General features: G+C 55.7%; 1 pseudogene across 1 annotated transcript; it reads left to right on the top strand.

Annotated features, from left to right (window-relative positions):
• Positions 1 to 5,016: 5,016 nt before the first annotated feature.
• On the top strand, positions 5,017 to 9,243 carry LOC308164693 (fibroblast growth factor 18-like; annotated as a pseudogene). The gene is made up of 2 exons: positions 5,017 to 5,543; positions 9,142 to 9,243. The product of its transcript is annotated as a fibroblast growth factor 18-like (transcript).
• The last annotated feature ends 443 nt before the right edge of the window (positions 9,244 to 9,686 follow it).

Raw genomic sequence — 9,686 nt, 5'->3', positions numbered from 1 at the left:
AGTACCACACAAGTGTCTCGTGTTACCAATTCAATCAGTTAGAAACATTGTGGAGGGTAAAATATTGGTATCGTGACAACACTAGCGGAGAAACCGGGAAACGGTACGGGGAACGTATAGCCGGGACGGTGCGACTCCCCGGGGTGGCGTCCCGACCCCGCACAGGCGGGAAGACAACACGACACGACCAGGTGGGGACATTACAAACAGGGGAGGGTGGGGGCGGCCAGCAGGTGCAGGTCGTCATTAGGGATGTCCCGATCCGATACTGATATCGGATATCGACCCGATATTGGTCCTGAATGCTGGATCGGGGATCGCACCAGAAAAAAAAAAGGCTCCGATCCGATCCTACTGTCATCCGCAGTCAAACTTATGTGTATAAGCGATGAGGGAATAAAAACAGTGAACAGAACGCGTGTCGCAGAAATGCTTCACGCGAGTCCTATATGCGCTTAAAATGCGCATAGCGCTTCACGCGAGTCCTATATGCGCTTAAAATGCGCATAGCGCTGCGCTGTGTGCTTCCGGTTTCATTACAAAGAGGTTAACCCTATATGTGCCTGACGTCTAACAACATTCAAATGACTCTAACTTCATATTTTTTCGGATTTCAATGTATGACACATCATTTGAAAGCTTATGATCCGTAGTTCCAATCCACAACACGTCGCATTTGTTGCTTTAATAAAGGCTGGCAGTCTTTAATTTAACTGTTGTTGGTGTGGACTATATACTGGGGAGGTATTTGTTATTATTCAGGGTTCAAAAAATGTATACAAATATCGGATCGGTATCGGTATCGCCGATACCCGAAGCCCAGGTATCGGTATCGGTATCGGTAGTGAAAAAGTGGGATCGGGACATCCCTAGTCGTCATGCTGGGGCGGACGGGGACGGGAAACTGCTGGTACACCCCGGTGACATTTGGGGGGATATGCTGCTCCGCCCTCGTCGACACGGGATCATCGGCCACCCTGGTGAGACCCGACGCGGTGGGGAGCGGGACCACAGTTTTACCCACCACGGTGAGATTACAGACAGTAACTGGGGACAGGGCACCCATGGTGGGGGAGGCATTGGAGACCGTGGGGGTCGGGAGGGAGAGAGTTCACTGCCCAGTATGGGTAGCGGATCTAGAAGACTGCATATTGGGACTGGATGTGCTCGAAAGACTGGACTGTGTGATTAGCACCCGGAGGGGGACACTCACATTCCCAGACGGACACGTAGTGCAGATGACTAGACAACCCACCCCGCCGAAACGTTCCCCGACCCCCACCGTTGCAGTGCTGACGACTGAGACTGCGGCCAACACGACTTCCGGCGGCGTCCCGGATAGACACCCGATACTACCCCATGCCCCACCCACCACCACAGAGGCGCAACCGCACCCCACACCCGCTGCGCCCGCTGGTAAGGGGGGGGGAGAAGACGGAGAGAGGGTCTCGGTCGTGAGGGAGGTGTGGCAGGGGAACTGTGATGGACTGTCGCATGTTGAACAGGGCCTACTGTGGCAACTGTTATTAGAGTTTAAGGACAGTTTTTCCCTGTCAGAGGACGACGTGGGACAGACCCACCTAGCCCAACACAGCATCGATACGAGGGATGCTCCACCCATCAGGATGAGACCCCGACGCCTGCCGATGGCTCGACAGGCAGCGGCAGAGAAGGCGTTACAGAACATGCAGCGTGCGGGTCTCATTGAACCCTCCACCAGCCCCTGGGCCGCCCCAATCGTCATGGTCCCCAAGAAAACAAAGGACGACTGGCGCTTCTGCGTGGACTTCAGACGCCTCAACGGCGTGACCAAAAGGGACGCCTATCCCTTCCCACGAGTCGACGAGTCCCTCGACGCGGTGGCGGGGTCCTCCTGGTTCACGTCGTTGGATCTACGCAGCGGATACTGGCAGGTCCCCCTCACCCCCGACGCCAGACCCAAAACCGCCTTCGTCACACACGGGGGCCTGTGGCAGTTCAAAGTTCTTCCCTTCGGCCTCTGCAATGCACCCGCCACATTCGAGAGACTAATGGACAACGTGCTCGCTGGGATCCCCCGCCAGGAGTGCGTCGTATATCTGGACGACATCCTGGCCCATGGAGAATCATTTGAGACGGCCCTCAGGGCGCTCAGACGCGTGCTGGAGAGGGTGGCTGCAGCGGGCCTGAAACTAAACCCCCAGAAATGCCACTTCATGAGACGGGAGGTCAACTTTCTGGGGCACAAGCTGGGGTCTGGCGGTATCAGCACCACACAGGAGAAGGTGCAAGCGGTGGAAGACTGGCCCACCCCCAACTCCAGTTCCGAAGTGAAAAGTTTCACAGGACTAGCCTCCTACTACAGGAGATTCGTGAGGGGCTTCTCCACCATAGCCGCGCCCCTGTTCCGGCTACAACGGCCCAGGGAGAAGTTCATCTGGACAGACGAGTGCCAGGGAGCATTCACCTCGTTGAAGAAGGCCCTCTTGGAGGCCCCCATCCTCACCCCCCCCGACCCCACCCTGCCCTTCATACTCGACACGGACGCCAGCAATGTCGGCGTGGGGGCGGTGCTGTCACAGGTGACCTCGGAGGGGGAGAAGGTGGTGGCGTACTACAGCGGATCACTCAACAAACATGAACGCCGCTACTGCGTCACCAGGCGGGAACTGCTCGCCGTGGTCAGGGCTGTCCAACATTTCAAGTACTACCTCGGGGGCCTCCACTTCACAGTCAGGAGTGACCACTCCGCCTTACAGTGGCTCATGACCTTCAGAGAGCCAGAGGGCCAGCTGGCACGCTGGATCGAGGAGCTACAGGCGTACGACTTCAACGTGATCCACCGTGCGGGTAGACAGCATGGAAACGCGGACGCGCTTTCCCGCCGGCCCTGCGCCACTGACGGCTGTACCTACTGTGAAAGAAGAGAGGTGCGGGAGGAGGAGCAGCTGCGACAAGGGGTGAGATGCGCCGCAGCGGCCCTAACAGCTATCGACGCGGGAGAGTGGAGACGCAAACAGGAAGAGGATGCTGACATCGGACCCGTGCTCACGTGGGTAGCGGCGCAACACCAACCCCGGTTGGAAGAGATCGGCCTGTGTTCAAGGGCTACGAAGGGGCTGTGGAGTATGTTTACCAACCTGCGCCTGTGTGACGGGGTACTGCAGAGGGGGTGGAAAGACGCGGCCACAGGAGAGACGCTGTGGCAGGTGGTCGTACCCAGGACCCTGCGGGAAACGGTGCTACAATCAGTCCACGGAGCCCCTGGATCTGGTCATTTCGGGGTCAGCAAAACGCTCCGCCGCCTTCGTCAGGGGTTCTACTGGGGCCAACATGGGCGGGACGTGGGGGACTACTGCCGCCGCTGTGACAGCTGCACAGCACGTAAAGGCCCCACGGGCACATCTCACGCCCAACTCCAACAGTTTCCCACAGGCTGTCCCATGGAGAGAGTGGGGATTGACGTGCTAGGGCCGTTTCCTCGCTCAGACAAAGGAAACCGCTACATCCTCACTGCCATGGATTATTTCATAAAGTGGCCGGAGGCGTACTGCCTGCCGGACCAAGAAGCAGAGACAATAGTGGATGCACTGGTGGAGGGGATGTTCAGCAGACTGGGGGTCCCTGAGGTCATTCACACCGACCAAGGCAGGAACTTTGAATCTCGCGTGTTTGCGGCCATGTGCGAAAAGCTTGGCTCCCACAAGACCCGCACCACACCCCTCCACCCACAAAGCGACGGACTAGTTGAAAGATTTAACCGCACGCTGGGACAGCAACTGGCCATAGTGACGGCTAAACACCAGCGAGACTGGGACGCGCATGTCCCCCTGGTGTTGATGGCGTACCGGTCTGCGACGCAAGACTCCACCTCCTGCTCCCCCGCACTTCTCATGCTGGGCAGGGAGATTAGGACCCCGGCTGAGATGATGTTGGGCAGACCGCCCGACCCCCCGGTGGACCCCCCGGGGCTGGAATATGCCCGAAAGCTGCAGGATCGACTGGAGTGCGCCCACGAGTTCGCCAGAAAACAACTGCGGAGTGCAGGGGCGAGACAGAAGAGGAACTACGACGTGCACACCAAAGGGCAGCATTTCACGGCCGGGGAGCTGGTCTGGGTTTACAACCCCCAGAGAAAGAAAGGCAGGTGCCCCAAACTAGACAGCAAGTGGATGGGGCCCTGCAGGGTCCTCGAGAGACTGAGCGAAGTCGTGTACAGGGTCCAGCTGCCGCCAAGAGGTAGGAGAGTCGCCCTGCATCGAGATTGCTATTCCAGAAAAAGTCGTCTTGGAATATATAAAAAGCTATATCCTTTATAATTATGTAATGTAATATCCTATATCGTATATCCTTTATGGCTCAGATGACAGCCTGATTGGTCTCCCCGAGCGGCGCTGAGGTGGAAGCGAGTGGAGCCGAAGCGGGATCCACAACAGAATGTATGCGCAGCGCGAGCAGACTCAGAGCGACTGAACGCTGAATGCCATGATTTCCATTGAAAATACATTCATCCAAGGACAGTTTTAGTTTGACAAAAAGGCCCTTTTTGTTTGGTGGCCCCAAGCAATTGCCTTGGTTGCCTCTATGGACGGGGCGCCTCTGTTCATACGGAGTGGAGTCGACTGGAGTTTTTGCTGGTGTGAGTTGTGAACGCGCTTTCACCTGTTCCTCTCAGCCCCGCGGCGGCGCGCAGCCGTTTGATGCCCTGACCTCCTCCAGCGCCACCCCGCCCCCCCCCCCCCCCCTCAGCACCGCCCGCCGGGGACAGCCCAGAGGGTAGCCCTCCGGTCACAGTGGCCCGGCCGCCCTCTCCTCCTCACACCCCGCCCTGCCTGCCCGCGCCCACACACCCATCCCCGCCGGGGGAAGCGGGCCACGCCGCCGATGCCAACGGGAGTGTCCGCTGACTCTTTGACCCTCCACTCCGTCCAACGGATTATAAACACAGACAGAGAACACTCTCCGTACTGTCGGACCGCCTCTGGCCGAGCGAGGGGACTGACTCCGGGCAAAGTTCCGTAGTGGAGGGGGGAAGCGATGTGGCCCCTTCTCCCCACGCTGGTTGTCTTATGTATCCAGATGTTGCTGGTGATGTGCAATCCGTTACAGCAGCAGGTGTTTGGCGTGGACGGGGTGAACTTCAGCGTGCACGTGGAGAACCAGACGCGTGTCCGGGACGCCATGAGCCGCCGGCACCACCGGGTCTACCAGCTCTACAGCCGCACCAGCGGGAAGCACGTCCAGGTGCTGGGCCGGCGGATCAGCGCCCGCGGGGAGGACGGAGACAAATATGCTCGTAGTGGAGGCCGATACCTTTGGTAGCCAGGTGAGAATCCGAGGCAAGGAGACCAACTTCTACCTGTGCATGAACCGCCGCGGCAAGCTGGTGGGGAAGAAGGCCAGTAACCGCAGTGCAGACTGCGTCTTCGTGGAGAAGGTCCTGGAGAACCACTACACGGCGCTGATGTCTGCGCGCTACTCCGGCTGGTACGTGGGCTTCACCAAGAGGGGGCGCCCTCGCCGCGGCCCCCACACCCTGCCCAACCAGCAGGATGTCCACTTCCGTCTGAGTTGGTTTATCCCCTCCGGAGCTCTGAAGTTCCCACAGGTACAGAGGCAGTCTGACAATCTTCCTGAGATATGGCTGAAAAGTCAAAACCCACCACCACAACCCAGAAACACAGCAACTTTGTGTCCGAGCCAATGGGAACAAAGTCTGTGAGAGATGTTCCAGGGATTGGGACAGGCCATGGCAGACAGCTGGAGAACAAGGGCTACCACACGGCCAGTGAGATGTTGGGTCAGCTCCTGGTGTCGAAGAGAGACCCGGTGGTGTTCAAAGGCTGGCTGGAGGATGCGACTGGGGCCAATTCCAGGACCCAGACACAAGCCTACAACGGTCTCAATGAGTGGGTCGACAACAACATGTAGACCAACATTTTTTTTTTGTAAACACTTTTTGTGTTCATTTCTGAATGTCTGTGTCGTTATCTTTTTTTGTTCAGCTTCTCTCTGCATTGCTATGACTGTTTGTAACCCATAACAGTTCTTGATGGCTATACCGTTCCTGTGTTTTGCCTAAAAGTTTTTTCTCTCCCCTTTTGACATAATTAATGTACGTTAATTAGTGATGTCTGCTGCCTGCTGTATTGACCAGACTGTTACTATAAAAGAGTGTTCTGTGTTTACCTACCTGGATAAATAAAATGCATTTTTTCTTTTGAAAAAAATAAATAAATAAAATAAAATAAAAAAAAAAAAAAAACGGGCTGGGTGCAGTGTTGGTACAACACACTGGACTCGGAACGGAAGAGGTCCTGGCCTTCGCCAGCCGCAGTTTGAATCATGCAGAGAGGAACTACTCAACCACAGAGCAGGAATGCCTGGCGGTAGTCTGGGCTCTGGAAAAGTGGAGGCATTACTTGGAAGGCAGGTTTTTCACTGTGGTAACAGACCACTCCTCCCTGGTGTGGGTCTTCAAAACCCAAAAACCCAGCACCCGACTCATCCGATGGGCTCTCCGACTACAGGAGTTCACCTTTACAGTGGAGTACAGGAAAGGGAAATATAACACAGTCCCCGACGCTCTATCCAGAGCCCCGGCAGACCCCTCCTGTCTGACCACACCCACCTGTGCCATCCTGCTGTCTGTCTCCTCCCATTGGGAAACTGGGAAGGACCTACATGTTTCTGATGAAACCATCTGGAAGGCCCAGCAAGCCGACCCAGTCATCCAGAGGCTGTATGAGAACATCACGAACACAGGCGAGGTTGAGGTAAACTCTACCACCAGATTCACCATCTTGGAGGATAACGTCTATAGAGTGGTCCACCTACCTCACAAGACCTTGTACCAGGTGTACATTCCTCCCCCTCTGCGACAACAGCTGCTGCAGACCTTCCACGAAGACCCCTTGGCTGGGCATCTGGGCAGGTTTAAGACCTACAAGAGGCTACAGGCTCTGGCTTACTGGCCAAACCTCAGTTTGGATGTCAAACAGCATGTCCAGCGTTGTCAAGTGTGCCAGCAGTATAAGCCTGAGAGCCGGAAGCCTGCCGGGAAGCTCCAGCAGACCGTAGTCCATCGGCCCTGGGAGATGTTAGGAGTCGACCTGATGGGCCCATTCCCTAGGAGTTCGAAGGGAAACATCTACCTCCTTGTGTTTGTGGACTATTACTCCCGGTGGGTGGAGCTCTTTGCCCTGCGGCGGGCCACTGCTGAAACAGTGTCAAAGGTCCTGACAGAGGAAATCCTGACCCGCTGGGGAGTCCCTGAGTACATCCTCTCCGACCAAGGGTCGCAGTTCGTCTCTTCGGTGTTTGAAGCCACTTGCAAACAGTGGAATGTGGCACAGAAGAGGACGACAGCGTACCACCCCCAGACCAATCTGACGGAGAGGATCAACAGAAACCTGAAGACTATGATAGCCTCATATGTCGGGGACAACCACAAAGGCTGGGACAAACACCTGCCGGAGTTTCGGTTTGCACTGAATTCAGCTGTCCATGAATCAACTGGTGTGACACCTGCCGAAGCTAATCTGTGCAGACCGATCCGAGGACCCATGGAGGTCATGCTGCTGCCAAGGACTTGCACCCCTGATGCCCCAGCCTACAAGAAGGAAAGTCAGCTCCGTGAATTGCATGACTATGTGGATGGCAAGCTGAAGCAGGCTCGACAGAAGCAGAAACAGCACTACGACAAACATCGGAGGGAGGTGGCGTACGTGGATAAAGACAGGGTGTGGATGCGCTCTCACCCCTATTCAAAAGCCGCACGGTCCTTCTCGGCCAAGATCGCACCACGTTGGAAGGGACCTTACCGTGTCATCCAGAAAGTGGGCCCTCTCCCGTATGAGGTTGTACTGGAAGAGACAGGAGAGGACCATCGAGTGGTCAATGTTGCCAGACTTAAACCCTGCTACCCGTCGGCTGCTGAAGTGGAGGAGGAAGAGCGTCGTCGGGTCCTTGAGTTTTTTGAGGACGGCAGTGATGAGGAGACCTTCATAGGTTTTCCATCCGAGGACTGTCCGCTACCAGACCATCCCTCCAGCACTGCTCTAAGCCACGTGAAGACTGACCGTCAGCGGGTTTTGGACATCTTCGCTGAGGAGAGTGAGGAGGAAGACTTCAAAGGTTTTCCATCCGAGGACTGTCCGCTACCAGACCATCCCTCCAGCACTGCTCTAAGCCACGTGAAGACTGACCGTCAGCGGGTTTTAGACATCTTCGCTGAGGAGAGTGAGGAGGAAGACTTCAAAGGTTTTGAGTGAAATACCATATCCAAAGTGGATTGGAGTACGCCTACCCCATGGTCCGGCTTTTTCTAAAGGGGAGGGAGTGTGGCGATTCTGCCATGTCTCCGCCGCCGACTGTCACTTCCACGTTTTTTTCACACGCCGTCACACGTCACACGCTGCCGGTATCCAGTCGTAAATCAGCCAATCCCCGTTCTCGACAGACGACGGGAAATGATAAGGTGTCTCTCACCGAGTGCTGAGGGCGGAATGATTCAAACAAACCAGGAAGTGGATTATTCCGTCCGTTCGTGTTTGTGCCGCAGTTCGCGTTCGCTGTCTGCGTCTCGGTATGTTTTAGCCTACTCGGACCGCGAAGAGCTGGATGATACTTTTTGATACAATGCCCCGTAAGGATACACCGTAAGGATACAGTTGGATATAAGGCCGTGGAATGTCATACGCTTACACCGGAGCTGGGGAGAGAGCAGTAGAGGCTCATCTTAAGCAGCGGGGGTAACCCGACACCACTAAGCTATCGGACTGACAGACTGTTAAAACTGTAAGTCTTGCGTTCGTTGTGTGGGAGCGGGGTGAGATACAATTGACGGTGATTGAGCTGAACTGAACTTTTGGGGTTGTGATGAACTGTTGAGTCGATGTTTTGAGAGTTCTTTGTTTATTGTGACAATACAGTACCACCTGAATTGCAACACATGTCCTTGTGTACTAATTTTCGTCTGTTGTGCAATGCTATAATATTACAATATCCTATTCACCTGTGTATAACAAAAAAGGGTTCATGTTTTGATGCATGTAGCGCTTGTAACGGTAACTTGACTAAAGACTGACTAAACCAACCCCACACTAACTAAAATTGTCAGGCCTCGCCCTGACTGGCACCCCGGACAACGAAGTCAACGAGTAAAACCATTACCCCCCCGGAGAGCAGCCTGACCTGCAGCCCTTCCGCTTCACCACCGTCAGCAAGAGGAGCAAGAGGGTGCGGGCCACTGGCCCCCGCTAACGGCTAACGCCAACCCGCCTTGCCCACCCCCTGTCTGTACCCGCTCATCTCTACACCCCCACACCACTCCCCCCACAGGACACCCCTCCCCCCACCCCCCACCTAACGCTTCCCTCTACTGGGATAAAAATGTACCTTCTTCCGGACCCTGACGAATGCTAACCGGGCTAGCGCTAGAACCGCTAAGTTGCCTGTAAGCCCTGCTAGCTGTCCCAGTTCCGCTTCCTTCTGTCCCTATCGTGTTCATTCACCGGGCATGCTAACCGTTAATGGCTAACCCTGCTATCAGACCCAGTCCATCACTGACAGCTCGTTGGCCTGGCCTACTCCCCTGCACAACCCAGGAACATTGACAGGTAGTAGTTATACCGTTAATCTCCTTGGTTCAGTGGTTAGCGCGGCCGGTGGTAATGCGGGAGATCGGGGTTCGACTCCCGCATGGA

This window comes from Nansenia antarctica (genome assembly GCF_963989245.1).
Source record: "Nansenia antarctica genome assembly, contig: SUPER_8_unloc_1, whole genome shotgun sequence".
Lineage (NCBI taxonomy): Eukaryota > Metazoa > Chordata > Actinopteri > Argentiniformes > Microstomatidae > Nansenia > Nansenia antarctica.
The sequence above is the reverse complement of the archived record's forward strand: the minus strand, read 5'-3'. Positions and strand labels throughout refer to the sequence as shown.